At 41.9% G+C, this 15,257-nt stretch overlaps 1 protein-coding gene across 1 annotated transcript in view; it reads right to left on the reverse strand.

Moving 5' to 3' along the window:
• flrt1a (fibronectin leucine rich transmembrane protein 1a) overlaps positions 1–15,257 on the reverse strand; it is a 181,279-nt gene that overhangs the window by 55,818 nt on the left and 110,204 nt on the right. Inside the window, exon 2 of the mRNA XM_061963362.2 lies at positions 594–819. The gene's annotated coding sequence lies outside the window, so the exon portion shown is untranslated. The remainder of the gene's footprint in view (positions 1–593; positions 820–15,257) is intronic.

Raw genomic sequence — 15,257 nt, forward strand, 5'->3', positions numbered from 1 at the left:
GTAGGTTGTGAGTTCAAATCCCGGCCGAGTCATACCAAAGACTATAAAAATGGGACCCGTTACCTCCCTGCTTGGCACTCAGCATCAAGGGTTGGAATTGGGGGTTAAATCACCAAAGATTATTCCCGGGCACGGCCACCGCTGCTGCTCACTGCTCCCCTCACCTCCCAGGGGGTGATCAAGGGTGATGGGTCAAATGCAGAGAATAATTTCGCCACACCTAGTGTGTGTGTGACAATCATTGGTACTTTAACTTTAACTTTAAATAGAACCTCTGGCTTGTTTTTAGTGAATATCTAAACCTACTACGCTACAGTTTTTTAACGTTGGTCATTATGGTGGTACTTGGAGAATCAATTTTTTTCTGAGATGGTGCTTGGTGGAAAATTTTGAGAGCCACTGGTCTACGATACAAGAGCTGTATTAAAGGCTTTTAATGCTGTTTGGGATTTAGAATGCATGATGTCAGTATTGTGGCGTTGCTATTATATGATGATTATTATCATGACCTGTACATCTGAAGAAACACACATCTTTTGACATTGTTACTATTTAACAATTCTGAGTAAATTAGGAAAGAACGGAAATCTCACCTTTTTTTCAGTGCCATCAGCGCTCTTCTCCCCCTAACGATTCTTTAAAGTGTGCCAGCTGTATCTTCTCCAGCTCCTGTCGACACGTCGTCCATTAACCGTGATACACGAGGTGTTGCGTGGAAGTGTGTTGCCACTATCAGCCGCAGAACTCTCCGGAGACTTTTTATTTTCCGTTTTTAAGTCGTTGAGATGCCGCCGCCTCTGCCAGTGTCACGCGGCCTCTCTGTGGAGAAAATGACGGCGGATAAAAATCACAGCTGACCCCCTTCATGTAAATCAAGTGTCAAGATGTCACATTCTGGAATGAAACTGTAATGGCATTACTGATCTCTCTGCAGGACTCCTCCGCCTGTCAAGTGCACTATGGCACGTGTCATAAAGAGCAAGTATGACTTTTACTGACTGCTAAGTCTTTTTTGGGAGGATTTAAAACACACCCACACACACACACACACACACAAATTCAATCAGAATTATGAAGGGTTTTGATTGCACTTAGGAATTCATTTGAAGGGACTGTAATGAAAGTTTAGAATGTTTTAACACCAATTACAGAAATATCAACCCACTTTAACGTTCATTTGATTCCTCATCAAGCGTAAAGCTGCTCAGTTTGATAAAAGCCTGTGTATAAAAGGCCTCAAAGAGAACGTTAAAAGTCCGACGTCGACAAAAGTATGATGGATAAAAACGTAACCTGAAACAAACCTCAAAAACCAGCTATTGCACAAATCATGCACCCCTTTCAGGAGAACATTAGATCAAGTATAATAATGCCCATGCCGTTTTGATTGATTGACACCGCTTGAGAGGAACTGTTGGTTATGCAATTCCTGGTTTTGAGAGCTGTCAATCATATTTTGATTGTATTTCTTACTTCTTATGGCACCACATTAACTTAAAAAAGGGGACCTATGATGATTTTAATCTCCATTTAAAACACTTCCTTGTGGGCTACATATTATGTATTAGATATGCTTCGGTGTAAATTCTGCTCCACGGTCCTGTTTTGTGCAAGGTCTGCAATATGTTTGATTCTGAAAGCATTCCAATGTTGCAAATGAAACCACAACCACCCTCTCCAAAAGTATCCTAATTTACATCCATTCATTTTCTACCGCTTGTCCCTTTCGGGGTCGCAGGGGGGTGCTGGAGCCTATCTCAGCTGCATTTGGGTGGACGGCGGGGTACAGATGGGAGAGTGGCCGTGCCAGCAACCTGAGGGGTCCTGGTTCTATCCCCACCTTCTACCAACCTTGTCACGTCCGTTGTGTCCTTGAGCAAGACACTTCACCTCCTGCTCCTGATGGGTCGTGGTTAGGGCCTTGCATGGCAGCTCCCGCCATCAGTGTGTGAATGTGTGTGTGAATGGGTGAATGTGGACATAGTGTCAAAGCGCTTTGAGTACCTTGAAGGTAGAAAAGCACTATACAAGTATAACCCATTTACCATTTACACCCCGGACAAGTTTCCACCTCATCACAGGACCAACACAGATAGACAAAATTCACACTCACATTCACACACTATTTATGTTTTGAAAACGTACACAGTGGGCAGCAGCGGCGCCGCGCCCGGGAATCATTTTTGGTGATTTAACCCCCAATTTTAACCCTTGATGCTGAGTGCCAAGCAGGGAGGTAATGGGTCCCATTTTTATAGTCTTTGGTATGGCTCGGCCGGGGTTTGAACTCACAACCTACCGATCTCAGGGCGGACACTCTAACCAGTGAGGTAAGCATTACCGTATATAGATTCAAGCAGTCACAACATTAGGTGCACCTGCACACTCGCCGATCGATTCAGATTCCGCATAAAAAACTTTTGATTTTTAGCAACATTTATATCATTGCATGTTGCACGTCGACGTTATTATGCACAAGCCACAATTATAGGAAAACACTACTTAATCATACCTTTTTTGTGTTTCCTCATTGCCTGAATCAGAGGGGGTGAGCTTCTTCCCCTCTGACTGAAGGATTCACTTAATATCTAAATAAGTACGTCCACCTCGGGGTGGTGTCACAACGTAGCCAAACTGCAAAAAGGCATCCAAAACTCATGCAAGTGTGATGGGACACAAGTAGGGGATTTTATTTTTTTTGTTTCATTGTCATGCATGTCTTTGAGTGTTTTTATTGTCGTGGATTGTGGATATGTGGATATGTGGGGGTGATCAAACTGCCTTTGGCTGTGGGCTTGCGGGCTCGTGCGTTGTACGCTGGCTGTGTGGTCCTGTGGGCAGGAGCGATCGGGACCCAGAGACCTGCGGTGACTCCCGGGAGCGACCAAGAGGCGGAGCGAGACGGGACGGGTACGGCCACGTAGGTCCCGCGAGTGACCGGCGACTGGCGAGGAGAGTGGGTGTACCCAATACTTTGACGCGGAACTACAGCAGGAGCAGGGGAAACCCTGCCTTGCGTGTAAGTGTGGCGTCAGCCCGGAGAGCGTCTCCGTAGTCTTAGAAGATTTTATCCCCGTGGCCTGCCGCCGTTTTAATTCTGTGTGCAGGAGGACGCCGTGGAAGTGGGTGGAGCCAGGACGCTGACCCACTACGCCTGTCTAGGCGTAGTGGGTCAGCATAATATTGGTTACCAATTGGTATTTTTAGTATTGACAACTGGACGGTTTTAATCTATATTGTAATAAATTGTAAATCAGCATCATTATCTTTCCTTATTTTGGGACGGTTGCTCTCACTGCATTGGGTTCTTAATAATTATATTGGTTTTTAACAAAATTGTATTAGATTTTAATATCCCACCACTCGGGTCCATCACACAAGCTCACGCCAAAATGCATGAACCTTTTGACCATTGACTATCACTTTGGCATCGTTCGACACGCGCATTCAACATTGTGACAACATTACCAAGTCAGAAAAGATGAAATTCATAAGCCATGCCCCTTGAATACAAGCGCAACAACAGTTCTCAATTTGTATGTACTGCATGTGCAAATTGAACAGCTATCGTTTTATTTAGGTCAAACAGAAATTTGAATTTGGTAAATTGTAACAAATATACTGTGTGTGTGTATTTGTTAAATCTGATTGAACTACTGTAGATATTAGGTAGATATTAGGACCTCTGTGGTGTCTACATCTCAGTTCACAAGCAACATTTACGATGCTTTTACAATACGTCTTCATTATTAGGATTTAATTTAAGTGTGGAGATGAATATGGTTCAGCTACACACAATTCTTGTCGCATTTACAATAAGAATGGTAACTGATTTATTTTTTTGTTGAAATACATCAAAATAGTATTTAAAAAGGTAAAATCTGATGAATGTTCCCCTAAAGTGCAAAGCTCTTCGGATGCATTCGTATCTCGTGTGCACAAGACCATGGTTCCCTGCAAACTGGTTAATCTTTGCATCCCTACTAGGATATGCTAATCCTCTGTAGTGTTCTTATATTTTTAGGTTTGAAAAAAAAAAAAAAAAAGTAAGATTCACGCAAGATACAGCAGCTTTATCATATACATACAGTTCTTGAATTTCATTTGTTTAATAGGCCTGGGCCGATAACTAATAAATCAATGAATTGAACGATAAATGGAAGTGACTTCATTATTTTCCCTTGTGTGTTTGGTGTGTGCCTTTTGCTTTCAAACATACAAGAGGGTTCACTTTGTGCATCGCTCTCAGCACCTGAGTGTGTTTGTACAATAGCAGACTTAAATGAACGTAGGGAACCCTCTTGTCAGTCCTCCACAGGCAAAAAGATGATTGCAAAGCCAAATGTACCGTTGTGGGAATATTTCTGCTTCCAACCGAATAAGCAAAATGCGCCTATTTAACACAGACAAATGAGCCAGTAACCTGAATTTGTTGTAAAGTGATGGCAACAAAAAAGCAACAACCCCCCGACCCAGTTTTTTTAAGTGGGGAAAACTACATGTCAAGATGTTTTTAATATTCATTGAAGTGCAATTTGTTACTGTTCTTGTCACGGTCGTGTTGGTCCATACTTGGCTGGATCATTCTGTCGGTTTTGTGTGTTGGTCTGCACCCCAAGATGCAGAGACGTCAGGCGAAAAGTTTTGAATGACAAAAAACAAAAAAATAGTGCAGCAAGGAAGTGGAGAAGAAGCATAAGAAAAGCTATGACATATTGAGGTACAAAGCAAAAAGCACATACACCAACGATAAGATAAGATGCATTCTGATTAATGATTGCCAGCAGGTAAGAATCCTAATTACAAAGTGGGGGCAGGTGTTCAAGCCAAAAGTAAAGTGGTTGAGAAAAACAGGAAGTAGAATGAAAAATAAAAGCGCTGTTTAGGGAATAATACAAAATTCAGGAAGCTAATAATAATTTCCAAACTTGACTCATGGCACAATTTTTGTTTATTGATATTATTTTTTTTAGTGTGTTTGTCACGTTTGTCATGTTTTTGGGCCGATACGAACTGTTTTGCTTTGTATTTACGTTGCCATTATTTATTTATACGTTTGGAAAAATGGTTTCACTGGCTGGTGATTAGATGACTCTTACTGTACGATAACAAAGGCAAGACCAAGAAGGATAAGTGAAATCAAGAATTGTTTTAATTATCCCTATAAGTGCTCTTCTTGCTGCTATCCCCACAACCCGTTTGACACCGGATTGTTGCTATGATACCCAGTGACCTTTTGATTCACTACTCTGACTCACAGGCTGGGTTGCATGTTTCCAATTTTGTTGCCGAAATCTCCAATTGGATTTCTGCCAAACGCCTCCCGATTGACCTTGACACTAACCTGCTGTTCTCCTCCAACAAATCCTACCATTAACAAGAGCCGTCAATCACAAGCAGGTCGCTATAGCTGCTGCTGCAGATGTGCCGGGTGTAAAATGTGCTGACTCGGACAGACTCTGTTGTCTTCCGTCTGGACCGCTGCACATCTGATCTCACTGATAAACATCAAGATTGATGCCATTGTATGTTCTAAAAAGCTGCAACAGACACTTATTAAATACAATAAACTAAATAAAGGACTGTGATTTATTTACGTGTCTTATTTATTTTTGATATTAGACATTTTGCTGCACACATCATTCGTTTAAGTCCTTTGGCTGCTGTCCACATGTTTGCATTTATGTGGAAATAATACCAAAACGCAATGGTAGACAATATACATCACTAATTGAGTTCATAAAGAGTTTTTACTGCACATAACCAGTATCAACTGTTCCCAAACGACACACATGTCATTGTACTTCTTTGTAAAGATGTAGATATATGTGTTTTTTTACTGTAAGCAGGGAAAGTGAATAACATTATAGGAGTGGGCCAAGGAAAATGTTAACTAAAATAAATGTATACAGTGGGGTTCGGGGACACCCAGATGGAGTTTCAGGGTGTCCCCAGCTACGTGGCAGATAGTTAATAGTAATGGACCCTTACTGGTCTGTAGAGAGCATACACATAGAACCAAATGGCCCCATTGGTACAGTTAGATTAACATTGATATTATACATGTGGGCCTATATACAGTAGATAGAAATGCCATACAGTCTCCATTCCAACAGAGAGTATATGTTTTGGTGTTTATTTATCATTTTTGTTTCGCTACCTTTTATTTGTTTCCGGTGTTTTATCCCTCATTTTGTACACGGTACAGCAACTTTGCAAGTTGAAAGAAATGTTAAAAAGTTAAAAAGCCAGACAGATAGCATGTTTTCAGTTTGTGTGTATTCCAATAAACAATAAAAATTGATTTTTATTATTTCTGCCATTTGTTTAGTGGAAAGTTGTACATTAAGTTGAGATATATATTTACATATGGTGTTGATGTACAAGGTACTATTGCGGTGCAGCTTGCTACAATTTTCTGGAGAAAACTTTCCCTGAAGCTCAGCTACATTTAATTGAGAGTAACTAGTAGCTTAGCTTACTACATTTCCCATCACTGGGCAAGCTTAATAACGACTGTATAGGGACTCATCTTTTCATTTTATACTTTCTTCTCCCGAGAGGTCCTTTTTATGCTGTTTTAATTCTACTTGGAAATGTTGAGACCTAATAATTAATATGATTCTTAACCATATGAATAAACCACTTCAAATGTAGCTGCAAAAATAATTACAGCGTTTATTTTTGAAGAAGTCTTCACTTTTTTTGTGCATTTCTATATATATATATATATATATATAAACATTATTATTTTTATTATTTTTCTTTTTCTTTTTAAATGCTGTAACATACATGTCCAGAAAGATACTGTAGATGCATATAAAAACATTGACTTTTGTAGATATTTTGTAAACATTGTGATTTGGTAATATAGCTGAGCCAAAACTCACGCTGCTGCACTGTCTTCCTATTATTTTCTGTTAAACTGTGTCAACAAGAACACGGTGAAAAGGTTATTAAAACAACAAGGCAGCATTGTGGATATTATCTTTAGCCATTCTATTTCAGAAGTGGTGACATCTCTGGTACCCCTGTGAGAAACAACAGTAATTACTTCAGAAATCTCATAAGACTGTCTCCTCCCGCATGTTTAAAAAAGCTGCCAAAGGACTGTACTGTAGTGTGAGGAAGGACAGCATGAGATTTGTCCTGCAGGCTACAAAACAAGGCAGCACATTTCAGCATCTGCTGCCACACAAGGACCAGGATGCACTGTTAACAGAGAGTATGTTCCTGGTGTGCTGCTGATTTGCTGGAGAAGCTTGGAAACCGCAAAGCACTGTTGGGTTGTATCTCATTGTACTTTCATAAAAGTCATTAACAGACTCATAGCAATAAATAAGGGTAGAGTTTCATCTAATACCCATCTTATGTTTAATTAAGAACAGCCTAAATAATATGTATGGATAATATAAGTTTGCAAATACATCAAAGATGTTATTTTATTCAATTTCTAATGGATAAAGCTTTGGCCTGGACAAGAGGTCATCAGGTGGTCCCCGACGTTCACCGAGTGTTTCGACCCTTAACCACAACACTCTCCAGTTGGTGGGTCAGCAGTGATTGGCCATATCACTGCCCCTCTCATCCAGTCTTCCAGCTATTGTCCTCTCTTTTATGCCAGAGCCACCAGGAGGCTCTCTCTACCGCTTCTACCAGCCTACGAACGGCTGTTTTCCTCAAGTGACCTCTCAATCTGACCTTTGTCATCAGATTCCACACAGATTGAACAGGGAATCCTCGACATCCAACTTCCACTGTCATCAGCCATGCTGTCCACCCCTTGTCCCGGCAGTCCTGGACAAGTTGTTGGTACTTTGTTTTCTACCTCTCTGCCGCTTCCTCACATCCCTCCTCCCACGGGACAGTAAGTTCCACCAGGATGATTTTCTTTCCCTCTGGGGACCACATAACTATGTCTGGTCTCAGAGTGGTGGACAGTACCGCCTCTGGGAAGAGGAGCTTCCTCTCCAGGTCGACCTCCATCTCCCAACCCTGGGCCAACTGCAGGAGGCTTTGCTTGGCTTGGCCTTGGACAACTGGTCTATGACCCTCTTTCACGAAGGTGAGAGTGCTCAGCAGCAGCTTAGTTTTGGCCGTGTGTTTCTTTCTCCTCTCGTGCTCCAAGATGTCTGCAAGCATTGCCAACACCTTGTCATGGCACCACCTGTATCTTCCCTGGGTCAATGCTGTTCTGCACCCAGAAAGAATGTGCGCCATAGTTCCTTTACCGCCACAAAACCTGCACAGTGGGTCCTCCCTCATTCCCCACCTATGCTAGTTGACTGGGGTCAGCAGGGTGTCGTATACTGCTCGGAGCAGAAACGAGATACGAAACGGCTCCAGCCTCCACAGTACACTCCACGTCACGGTCCTCTTGGGAAGGTTCCACCTTGTCCAGGCACCTTGGGTTGCGAGCTCGACGGCTTTAGCTCTTCTTCCTTCTTCCTCAAGGTTTCGAACTTCACCCTGGATCATGGTCCTCTTTTCCCTGGGAGTAGACTTGGACCACTGCTGGAAATGTGATGTTCCTAGACCCTGTCTTCCAGTGCAAGGGCTTCCGATGGTATCTTTGGTCCTGAGAGATGATTCTGCCTGGGTAACAGCAGTGCTGGCGGGATTGCTTCCCCCTGAACAAGCAGATTGAACTTTCCCGTTGTTTTCCCCTTTTGGATCACCAGACACCTTGATTTCTTGGGCTTGAAGATCATCTTCGCCCAAGTAGCCATACGATCCAGTTCCGCCAGGACCCATCTTGCCTGCACGTGGTTTGGTGTTATCACGGTATGATCATCCATGAATGCCCTGATTGCTGGTTGTTGACTTCCTGCTGCAGTCTTTGGTCCTCTTGACTTTATGATCACTGCAGAGATGATCAGGTTCATTCCCATGACAAACAAGATGGGGGAGATGGTGCACCCTGTCACTATTCCCTTCTCCACTGGCTGCCATTTTGTTGTGAACATGGCTGCTTGGAATCGTAGCTTGATGTCCCCCAGGTAGCTGGTGATCATACCCTGGATGTGATGTGGGATGTGGTAATGGTCCATAGCCACTTGGATCACGTTATGGGGAATTGCCCCATATGCATTAGCAAAATCAAGCCAGACTACTGTTAGGTTGCCTTTCTTCTCCTTTTCTTCTTGGATAAGTTGGCTGAGGACCCCAGTTTGCTCCAGGCACCCGGAGAACCCTTCGACACTGCCCTTCTGGATAGAGGTGTCAATATATCCATTCCGGGTCATGAAGGGGCTCATTCTTTTGGCCAGCACTAAAAAGAAGATTTTCCCCTCCACACTGAGCAAGGAAATGGTTCGGAACTGGCTGATCTGTGTGGATCCCCGTTCTTTCGGCACAAAGCACCCTTCTGCCCTTCTCCAGCTAGTTGGTACGGTTCCTTTGGCCCATATTACCCGCATAAGCTTCCACAGCCTGTGTAGGAGCTTAGGGCATTTCTTGTACACTTTGTAAGGTATACCACAGAAGCTGATCTCGCGTGCTTGACAACCTCTTGAACCTCTCTCCATGATGGATATTCTGTGCTGAGGGAGGATGTTGGTGGACTGATGGTACCACGCCCGTGATTTTTTGGTAGGGCATCGTTTCTTGAAGGGTCACTGAATGTCTCTTCAACAAACTCCTCCACCTCCTCCTTAGAACTTGCTAGAGTCCCTGACCTCACCTCTCCCAAAAGTGACTTGGTGAAGAGATAGGGGTCTTTTATGAACTGGGCTCGTGCAGCTTCCTGCCTTTTCCGCCTTTGCCTTTGCCCTTCGGCTCTTCTCAGCCTGATGAGCTGCTCGCAAAGGCTAGCTGTCAGTTTTTTTTAATCCTTCCTTTTCTTCCGTATTTGCCAATTTGAATTGCTTTTCAGGGTTTTAATCTCCTTCCGAAGTTCTTTGATCTTTCCTTCTCTTCTGTTTTCCTGCTTTTCTGGTCTGGCTTTGTTCTCTCTCCTTGGCACTGTTCCAAACCGTTCTTTTGCCAAGTTGTAGGTGATGGCTATGAGTGAATCCACCTTCCTTTCTACTGAACCTGCTTGAACCATTTCAAGCACCATGTCCAGATCTTCATCGAGCATGGACCACTCCTTGGTCTCACTCATCTTAGGCCACTTGATTCTTTCCTTCGTTGGCTGGGGTAGGCTTTCTGGGATGGCATTTGAAGTTGTCCTTGAGTGGTTTTGGGGGATTGCAGGCACTGAGAGATCTCTAGGACTATGGTTTGCTTCCTGCCTAGGGTTCTCCTGCGTCTCACCAGACTGTTCATCTGAACGGCGTGGATGCGTCTGTCTCTGTCCACACTTGGCCTTGTCCTTGGCCTTGCTCTGGTGTATTTTGAGCTCTCTTGCACCTTTGCAGATCTTTCCGCAATTGCATTTCACTTCCCATGCCTCCCCAGTCAAGGTGGTTTATTAACATGTATAGATAAAATACACTCCTTAAAGTGCTATTTTTTCTTAATATGTGTTTTTCTGTGACAGTAACAAGTGAGCAAACGTGATTAAGAATTTTTTTTAAATTTTTTTTATTTCATTTAATTGCGGTGACTAATTGCGTGCACGTTGATGGTGAAATCCCTAAATTCCTTGCAATAGCTTGTTGAGAAATAGATACTGGTGACCCTCGCCCTGTCCTTGTTTGTGAATGACTGAGCACTTCATGGAAGCTGCTTTTATACCCAATCATGGCATCCACCTGGTCCCAATTAGCCTGTTCACCTGTGGGATGTTCCAACTAAGTGTTTGAAGAGTTTCCTCAACTTTCTCAGTCTTTTTTGCCACTTGTGTCAGCTTTTTCGAAACATGTTGCAGACATCAAATTCCAAATGAGCTAATATTTGTAAAAAATAACAAAGTTTCTCAGTTCAAACATTAAGTATCTTGTCTTTGCAGTCTATTCAATTGAATATAGGTTGAAAAGCAAATAATTGTATTTTGTTTTTATTTACGATTTACACAACGTGCCAACTTTACTGGTTTTGGGTTTTGTACATTATATACAAGCTAAGGACCGGGGGCCAGACTTCTACCTTCATGATAAGTCTTAATCGGTCTATTCATTTTATTTTGTCAGAGTAACAGGAGTGCTCTGCTGTTTTTAAGGCCCTTTTGTAAAAAAAAAAAAAAAAGGTCTCTATGACATCACCCTAACATTTTTAATGGATGATGTTGCGTAGTGGTGTCATATAACAAAATGTCGTAGCCTGGGCGCAACAGACACTCTTCAGTTGACTACATTTTACAAGAAAATATGGCAACGGCGCTACTTGTAATAATTATAAGGCTGCTATTTAATCAAGAGGAGGACATGCGAGCAATATTCTGAAACATTTGAAACACACAGCACGCAATAATTTTAAATTAAAGTCCCGTTTTTTAACCGCTCCGACCTCATCCCAGCAGCAGTAATGCTAGCACGTCATCTGAACACAACAGCTACTAACTAACACCTCCTATCATGTAAGCGCTTTTATTTGTTAAATTGAAATGAATGCCTTCTCATTTAGATGAGCATGACAAGAGACAGTTTCTGACTGGCTCCGAGGTGGGCAGCCCCAGTTCATGTCTGTTGCTAGGCGACTAAGTTTGTGGTCAAAAGCTTGCATTTTTGGTCGGTGAATGTTCAGTAGTAGTCAGAGAAAAGTTGCATGTTTTCCTGCAAACAGATTTTCTCTCAGTCATTATATTATACAAGTGAAACTCATAAAATTAGAATATGGTGTAAAAGTCCACTAATGTCAGCAATTAACTTCAAAAATTGAATATAATCTCTGATATTAACTTTCACATGCAAGCTTTTGCTATAATTTTGATCATCATAGCTGACAGTTTTTGAAACCTTGCATTTTCTGAGATTAAAATTTAAAGTTTTGATAAACATAATCATCAAAATTATAATCAATAAAAGCTTGACATAGCTCACTTTGCATGTAATAAGTTAATATCACATTTACTAAATATTAGATTCTTGTGTAATTTTCACATATTTAAATTCTACAGATTAATAATAATTTACTATATTTACTTACAAAAAAGTTTTTTCTTTCTTCCATGCTACATATGTGCCTCTTGAGACCTCACTGTAGGCTTTGTAAGGTCATGTTACTTCTCAACTAAACAAAGTTGATGCAAATACATCCTTTTTTCTCTTCTATGTTTCCCCCAAATAAGAATTGATAAGAAAACCGTTAAGGAACCAAATCGTTAAGCAGAATCAAAAGTGGAATCGGAACCGGAAAAATCTTATCAATTCCCATCCCTAACTACGAGTATAACTAAAGAAGTTAAACACGTGACTACTGACTGCATCTGACAAGCTACAGGTGCAAAAATCACACTACGAAAAAAAATGTTTTAACTGCCAAGAAGGAGGGGACTTAAAGAGGTGCCTTGAAGAACGCCTCAGTTATGTAAATCACAATTTTGGTTCTATGATTGCAAGCCAGCAATGTTTGCTGGCAAGGTTAAAAAGTCAAGGCGAGGATCTGCCAATGTGTTGACAGTGGTTTAGGTTCCTCTATACAACAGGAGCACTAGTGTTTTTTATGAATTTACTGTAAAAAGTATTTCTCCCATGTTTTGAACTAAACTCCAGGGTGTCATAGCAGGCCCGGATTTCGCCCTCAGGATGCCAGTTGAATAGCTCAGCTGTATTGCATGTATTAGGGATGCAACAATTATTCAATTAATTTGATTATAAAAGAGCTTTTGGTTTACATTCTGTTGCTTTGATTAAATGTTTAATCAAATGCCCGGAATTATGAATACGCGGACATACTGTAGTTTCTGCACGGCGGTTGCAATAGTGCACATGAGATCTGTGAACAGCAGTTTTTTATTTTTAACAATTCACACATTTTAAAAGTGCAATGATCATTGTTGATGATGTGCCTTTTAACAGAAAAAAATGAAGGAAAGTATGGCAAGCAATAGTTTATGTAACCCTCCTGTTGTCCTCGGGTCATTTTGACCCGCCACTGTGTTAAAAACCAAAAAAAAATCCCCTAAACGATATTTTTTTAACTTGAAATTTTATGACTTTTCCTATATTGGCACCAACGGTAGAAAAAGTGAAATGTTGCTTTTATTCACATTTCCATGTAAGCTGTACAAAAAAAATGTACAAAGTCTTCGGACTTTGTACATTTCAACACTTCAACACTTTGAGACCCGTGAGTCACAAAGTGTTGAAATCAAAGTCACAGAGTTATTTATACATCACAGAATGTTAAAATGTTGTAGTTCTTATAGTCTATCAGTAGCAGAGCTCTTTTTCTGTGGATTTCCAGAGATTATAAAGGTGCTGCAGATCACAGGGCCCCGAATTCTGTCTGTGCTGAAGCCATGAGTGTGCGTTATACCGCTGAAGAGGCTCTAGAGCTGATTTTTTCAGATGTCCAGCAAGACAACTCTGATTCAGAAGAGGAAGTGGAGGATGTATCAGAAGAAGAAGATGGGGAGGAATACAATCCAGAGCATGATGAATCATCTTCAGAAGAAGAAAACCCTGAAGCTGAAAGAGAGACTTTCCTTTCAAAAAATGGCAAAATAACATGGTCCTCAGCAGCATATGACCATCAAGGCAGGCATGCAGAACAAAACATCATAAAGATGACCCCAGGACCCACAAGGTATGCGGTTTCTAATGCCCATGACATTGTCTCTACATTCTACCTGTTTATCACACCAGCAATTGAAAAAATAATCCTGGAGATTAAAAATTTGGAGAGTTTTCGTAAATATGGAGACAGCTAGAAAAAGATGGATGAGACTGACCTGCAGGCCTACTTAGGGCTGCTAATCTTAGCCGGTGTATACAGGTCCCGAGGTGAGGCTGCAACTAGTCTATGGGATGCAGAGAGTGGAAGGACAATTTTCTAAGCCACAATGCCACTCAAACTCTTTCACACCTACTCAAGACTGATACGATTTGATGACCGTGAGTCAAGACCAGCAAGACGTGTGACAGACAAACTTGCAGCCATAAGTCTGGGACAATGTAGTTCTTCTGAGCACACTGCACACAGATGGTGACGTTCGCGATCGTGAGGACAGGAAGCCAGTCATCATCCTAGACTACAACCGCAACAAGGGAGGTGTGGACAACCTAGATAAGGTGATTGGAACATACAGCTGCAGAAGGATGACTGCAAGATGACCCCTGGTCATCTTCCACAACATCATTGATGTTTCCTCCTTCAATGCCTTTGTGATTTAGAGAGAGATCAACCCGACCTGGATGTCTCGTAAGCAGGACAAGAGGTGGGTGTTCCTGGAGAAGCTAAATGCACTTGTAATTCCACTCATTGAAAGAAGGAAGCATGTCCCCCGCCCAGTTGTAAAAGCTATTCAGAGTGCAGGATCTCCTGATCAACCTGAGGATCCAGCTACCACAGCCACTTCCCCAGCTAGGGCAAGTAAGAGGAAGAGATGTCAGTTCTGCCCTCAAAAGAAGGACTGTAAAACACATAATGTGTGCTGCAGGTGTAAGAAATATATCTGCAAAGGCTGCGTACTTGCATACTGCCCTACATGTGCCTATTAGTTAGTTAATTAGTTAATTAGTTGAATGGGTTATGTTGTTTTTCATATTTGTGTATTGTACATTGTCTTCAATTGTTCACTGGAGAAAGAAAAGAAAGAAACTGAGTCATTGGGATGAATAAAAATGCATTCAAAACGCAAAGTTTTTTGTTTTACTTAAGCTATAGAAATTAAGTGAAGAGGGAAAACTCAGTTATTCACACATTTTGTGGTGAATGACAAGTTGTTTCTTCAAGCAAGATGATATTTGGTGTTTAAATTCAATTAAGCTGCTTATATTAGGGGTTTTGTGAAAACGGGTCATTTTGACCCGGAGGACACGGGGTGTATACAGGAAATGAGGACAACACAAGGGTTAAACTATCCATCCATCCATCCATTTTCTACCGCTTATTCCCTTCGGGGTCGCGGGGGGCACTGGAGTCTATCTCAGCTACCATCGGGCGGAAGGCGGGGTACACCCTGGACAAGTCGCCACCTCATCACAGGGCCAACACAGATAGACAACATTCACACGCTAGGAACAATTTAGTGTTGCCAATCAACCTATCCCCAGGTGCATGTCTTTGTAGGTGGGAGGAAGCCGGAGTACCCGGAGGGAACCCACGCAGTCACGGGGAGAACATGCAAACTCCACACAGAAAGATCCCGAGGCCGGGATAGAACTCACGACTACTCAGGACCTTCGTATTGTGAGGCAGACGCACTAACC

This window comes from Nerophis lumbriciformis, linkage group LG09 (genome assembly GCF_033978685.3).
Source record: "Nerophis lumbriciformis linkage group LG09, RoL_Nlum_v2.1, whole genome shotgun sequence".
In the NCBI taxonomy this organism is placed as follows: Eukaryota; Metazoa; Chordata; class Actinopteri; order Syngnathiformes; family Syngnathidae; genus Nerophis; species Nerophis lumbriciformis.